The sequence below is a fragment of the Bos indicus x Bos taurus genome, chromosome 16 (assembly GCF_003369695.1).
Source record: "Bos indicus x Bos taurus breed Angus x Brahman F1 hybrid chromosome 16, Bos_hybrid_MaternalHap_v2.0, whole genome shotgun sequence".
NCBI lineage: Eukaryota > Metazoa > Chordata > Mammalia > Artiodactyla > Bovidae > Bos > Bos indicus x Bos taurus.
The window spans coordinates 77,246,322-77,252,330 of record NC_040091.1 but is presented as its reverse complement, the minus strand read 5'-3'; the positions used below and the strand labels follow the sequence as shown (position 1 = coordinate 77,252,330).

Here is a 6,009-nt window from a genome sequence, read left to right as displayed (position 1 = left end):
CAGAGTACCTGCCACTCACCACTCCCTCCCCCCGAAACCTGTCATTCAAGTGAAAATAGCATCCTCACTGTGAAACACCGCATAAGGGAAGTCTCAAGAGCCCCGTTGGAATCAGACTGTTGTGCGTCAGCCCCTACGATGTAGAAATTCGGGACCGATCACTGGGATCAAGCTAAGGTTATTTAAGCCTTGTATTATTTTCTGTGGGGCTTCCCTGGTGGCTCAGTGGTAAAGAATGTGCCTGTCATTGCAGGAGGCACAGGAGACTCGGGTTCCATCCCTGGGTGGGGAAGACCCCCTGGAGGAGGGCATGGCAACCCACTCCAGTATTCTTGCCTGGAGAATCCCATGGACAGGGGAGCCTGGGGGGCTTCAGTCCATGGAGTCTCAAAAGAGTTGGACTTGTCTTAGTGGCTTAACAGCAACAAAGTATTTCCTGTGATAGCTATAAAAGATTACCATAAACTTGGCTGCTTAAACACACACGCACACATTTATTCTCTTAAGATTCTAGAAGGCAGAAAGTGAAGTGAAAGTGAAGTCGCTCAGTCGCGTCCAAATCTTAGCAACCCTATGGACTACAGCCCACCAGGCCCTCCGTCCATGGGATTTTCCAGGCAAGAGTACTGAGTGGGGTGCCATTGCCCTCTCCGTTAACAGCGGCTGGGCATAGTATATTTACTTGGAGCTGGTATACTTGGTGACAGCCTCAGTGCCCTCGGACACGGCATTCTTGGCCCCTCCCCAGGTAGCAGCAAGCGCACGGCGGTCTGGATCTCCCTGGATGAGATAGTCAAGCACTTGTTGTAATGCGCCAGGCGCGATGCCTCGCCAGCGATGCGCTCGAAAATGTCGTTGACGAAGGAGTTCATGATTCCCGTGGCCTTGGACGAGATGCCGGTGTCCGGATGGACTTGAGTAGCTCTCCTCGCAGCCGCGCTCGCGCTTCTTGCCGTCCTTCTTCTGGGCCTTGGTCACAGCTTTTTCAGAGCCCTTTTTAGGGGCAGGAGGAGACTTAGCCGGTTCAGGCATGTCTATAATGACAACACCCAACAACACAGAAAAGAAGTTCCACACAATTTTTACCAGTTAAAAGCAAGGTCTTCACGGGCTGTGCTCCCCCTGGGGGTTGTGGGGCGAATCCACTACCTGGCTCTTCTAGTTCTCCGTGGCCTTCCTGGTCTTGTGGTTGCTTTCTCTGCTTCTGAGTGAAACCTCCCACTGCCTCCTTATTGTAAGGGTACTTGTGATCACATTTGGGGGCCAATTAGGAAAATATCTAACTCCATCACATCTGCCAAGACCCTCTTCCCATATAAGGTAACATTTGCACACTTCAGGGGTTAGGATCAGGGCACTTTTGGGGACCAGTTTTTATCCTGCCATAAACCCCCAAGATAAGGCTAACACAGTTTATGTCTAATTTTATAACTCCTATTTCTGCTATGAACTCTCTCCAAAACTCAATACGACCTATGCTTCAGGGTCCAATTCAGAATCAATTCATCATGAAAATACCCTTGTTCATTCAGGTCCACCCGGATCATGGCCTTCCCTTGTTCATTCAGGTCCACCCGGATCATGGCCTTCGGGGTGATCCACACCTCCTTTGGCATTTCCACCTTTTACTGTTTCTTCGTATTTAGATAAGTTACTGATTTGCACAATAGGACAGTGTTATCAACCTCAATGGTTTCTTTTAAGGGTTAACCAAAAAACATATATGCCACCAAGAGTTAAATCTAGAACATGATAAACACCTCATAGAGTTTAATTTTTTCCTTCTATTAATCAAATCATGCCTCACATTTCATGGTTTTATGAGAATTAGTCTTTTCCTAGAGAGAAATTCTTTCTTTTTTTTTTTTTTGAGAAATTATTTCTTAATGATGTACTTTTTCGTATGTACTTCATTGTTTTCCTACCATGACTGCACACTGCTGAGATTAAAAATATTGAGAACCAACCGATAGATATCAAAGCGTTACTTCCCACCTAAAAAAATGATTCCTAGTTTGTAAACAATGCCATTTCTGCAAAACACCACTTTGATTACAATATTTTCTCTCCCGCTGTGTTTTCAGTAAGGACTTGTAAAGAAAAAAAATTCCAAGTTTTAATATTTCAGATTACATAGGATATTGCATAGCTTAATCAAGTACATCTTTGCACATCTGGATTGATCCATCTTATATTGAAATATTACTTTAAACTCATAAGAATACAATAATAATTTTCTTTCCAGTTTCTTTGATATTTTATCAGGATTAATATCCGTCACTGTTCTATGGCAATATTTGATTTTTTTTTATCGTGGTTTAGTTTTCCTATTTTTAAGGATGTGTCATCACATCACATTTTCAGAAGTATCACAAGAAATTCTCTAGGACATTTAACTGCCCCATAGAACGCTTGAGGCTTTAACCCTCAGACCAGCCGGGCGTGCTCTTCAGTCAATTTTTATTGAAGTATAACATCGTTACATAAGCGTGCATATGCCTTGGGCTTAGCAGGTAGCTCAGTAGCATGAAGGATCCACCTGCCAATTCTGGAGGCACAGGTCGATCCCCAGGTCGGGAAGATCCTCTGGGGAAGGAAATGGCAACCCTCTGCAATGTTCTCGTCTGGAAAATCCCATGGACAGAGGAGGGTGGTAGGCTATGCCGTCCATGGGGTCACAAAAGAGCCGGACGCAACTGAGCACACAGGCAAAGACGCAATTGCAATTAGATTACCTGGATATACTTTGCTGCACGTATGTCCTCATTCGACATCATACTTGGGAGACAGATAGTGATTTTGCCAGTGGTTGTCGCTGTTGTTCAGTGGCTAAGTCGTGTCTGACTCTGCAACCCCGTGGACTGCGGCATGCCAGGCTTCCACTGTTACTGATATGTAGGGTATGAGTAGGCTTTTGAATATTTTGGTACAGAAATTTGGTAAGCATGCGTCTGCATTTCCGTCAGGGCAATCCAGCCCTGGCTCTGTGTTGCGTATACCATGAGTCACGTGGTGTATGTAAACTCAGCTTCAGAGGACACCGCCTGGTGACTTTCCTGAGACTGTGTGAGTGTCTGTCTCATGCTTGCAGTGGACGAAACTTAGAATTGCTACAGATCCTCTCCAACACCAGATATTGTCTGTATGTCTTTCCACCTTAGCAATTCCGGTGAGTTAGTAGACATTGAACACTGTAGTTTAAATTTGCATCTTGTCAGTAAATGACAAAGTACCTTCTTCTATATTTATGTGAATCACTTAAGTGTTTTGCTCATTTTCCTGCCAGATTTTCTGTCCTTTTAGTTGGTTTGTAGATGTTCTTTACATAGCCTAGACATGATTTTTAGTAGGGTAGATACCTTACAAATATCTTAGTTTTCTATTAATTTTGTCACTTGATGAACAGAAGTTCTCAATCTTTGTTAATTTTGAGCTATTTTTGTGTCTCATTTAAGAAAAGTCATACTATTTCAAACTCCTGGAGATGGCCACTTACATTTTCATCTAAAACAGTTATCATTTTACCATTAATGCTTAGATCACAGTTACTTTTCATTGATTTTTGTGACTTGGGTGCACAGAGGTTAAGATTCTGTTTTTCTTTTCTGAAATGGATGATCAATTAAGGCAACACTGTTTATCGACCAGATTATACGTTTCCCATTGCACTGAGGTGTCACTTTTACGATAAATTAGGTTGACCTGTATATAAAGGTAGAAGTATTTTTTTTAAAACTATTTTAGTAATTATGTCAAATATAGACAAACTTAAAGAATATAGTGTAGTAAACCCATGTTCCCCATCACCCAGCTTCAGAAAGCATCTGCTCGTGACCAGTCACTTGTCATACACCCCCGATCTCAGAGTGTTCGTGCTTCTGTCCTTTGCTATCTGCATATGTGCTTCCCAGGTGGCTCAGTGGTGTCCCCTGGAGAAGGAAATGGCCACCCACTCTGGTATTCTTTCCTGGAGAATTCCATGGACATAGGAGCCTGGTGAGCTACAGTCCATGGGGTCACAAAGAGTCAGACACGACTGAGCACGCACACATGCATTTCCATATTTCTCTCTGAAAGAGAAGGTTTCTTTATAACATACCAAAATATTAGTATGTTATGATCACCTAAAAACTGTTTTTGTTGTTGTTTAGTAGTGACTTCACTTCCACTTTTCACTTTCATGCATTGGAGAAGGAAATGACAACCCACTCCAGTACTCTTGCCTGGAGAATCCCAGGGACGGGAGAGCCTGGTAGGCTGCCATCTATGGGGTCGCACAGAGTCAGACACGACTGAAGTGACTTAGCAGCAGCAGTAGCTAAGTTGTGTCTGACTCTTGTGATCCCATGGACTGTAGCCCACCAGGCTTGTCTCTCCATGGGATTTCCCAGGCAGGAATACTAGAGTGGGTTGCCATTTACTTCCCCAGGGGATCTTCTCAACCCAGGGATCAAACTTGCATCTCCTGCATTGGGAGGCGGATTCTTTACCGCTGAGTCACCAGGGAAGCCCCACCTTAAAACTAAAAGCCTCTTAATACTATCAAATGTCCCTTTAGTGCTCAGTTGTTCTGATTTGTTTTAGAAATTTTAAAGGAGGTTTTGTTCAAACTAGAATTTAAACAAAGTTTATGCATTGTCAGCGTCTGACAGTCTTCAGTCCCTTCTCACTGAGGATTCCTCTTCTTAATGTGTGTGTTTTCCCCATAAGGTATCTGTTGAAGAAGCTAGTTCATTCTGTAGAGAGCCCCACATTTTGGATTTTGTTATTTGAAACAATGATTACTTTCAATTTAAACATGACATTCAAAAAAATCACTGATCTTTAAGACACTAAACCAAAGCAAGTTACCACCATACTACCCAAGTGAAGAGTACAATCTGAAATTTGTACTTATATGCCAAAGTATCTGGTTTTATAAACAGTTTGCCTAAATAAATGTTTTTAATGGGTTTCCATGTACCAAGAGTTTTCAGCCGTGGCTCTATTGACGTTTTAGACTGATGTTGTTAGTTGGGGGGCGGTTCCGAGCTTTGGGGGTGATCGGCTGTATCCTTCGGCTCTTTCCTCTGGACGCCGGTGGGAGCCCCCGCCCCCGCTCCAGGTGTGAACACACAAAACACTTCTTGTCATTCAGGTACTGCTGGTGCTTGCTGTTATCTTTTTATTTCTCTTTTTTGAGTTCTTTCACTTTAACTGCTTATCAGCTTCTTGAGAACAGGACCCATGTCTTCATGTATGGAGGAAAGTTAGTGATCACTGCTCTGCCTTCTCCACGGGGTTATTACAAGGCCCAGATGAAGCAATGCTCAGAAAAGTCCTTTTGGTGACTAAAGTCCTAGTAACAATGTGAACCATCTTCAGATCTTTTATTTATTGGTGTTGCCCCCGCAGAATACCCAGCAGGGGTCCGCTCACTACATGGAAGTTGACCCCTTCCTCTCCAGCCAAGCACTTTTGTGTCGGCTTCAATGTTTTTCCCACGGATGCTTCCTTCCCTCCTCACAAAAAGTGACCAACTTTTCCCCTTGACTGGATTCCCACAGTCTCAAGTTACAGGCTCTCCGGCATCATCCCCCAGCTTCACACGCTGCCCCTTCTCTATTTCTCACGTTCCGCCTCCTTATTTCTACTCCGTTTACCTACCTCCCACCCTCCTCTGTCCAAACACACCCCCACTTCATTGCTCTTAATTTATACCTTCCCCTTCCTTTCCATGAGAATCAAGTTTTATTGGACGATTTATGAAGGTCTATTGGTAGTTTTCTCTCCGAATCTCCTAACCTTCTACAGTCATTATGTGTGCCACATTACTTTTGAGAAATATTGCTGTCTCAACACAACAAATCAGTTTAAAAAGTATAAACTAGACAACGGTCCTGCTCTGGAGAAGCCAAAGAGAGAGACTGGATGGCACCATTTCTGTACCAAGAGGTCAGGTTATAATGATGCCTCCATAAAGTGTTTCGAAACACGCAGAGGAAGCAGCATCTTTGCTTTGGGGTTGGT

The 6,009-nt window shown here is 43.5% G+C and overlaps 1 pseudogene; it reads right to left on the bottom strand.

The window, feature by feature from the left end:
* Positions 1-678: 678 nt before the first annotated feature.
* Positions 679-1,032, bottom strand: LOC113906194 (annotated as a pseudogene).
* Between the last annotated feature and the right edge of the window lie 4,977 nt (positions 1,033-6,009).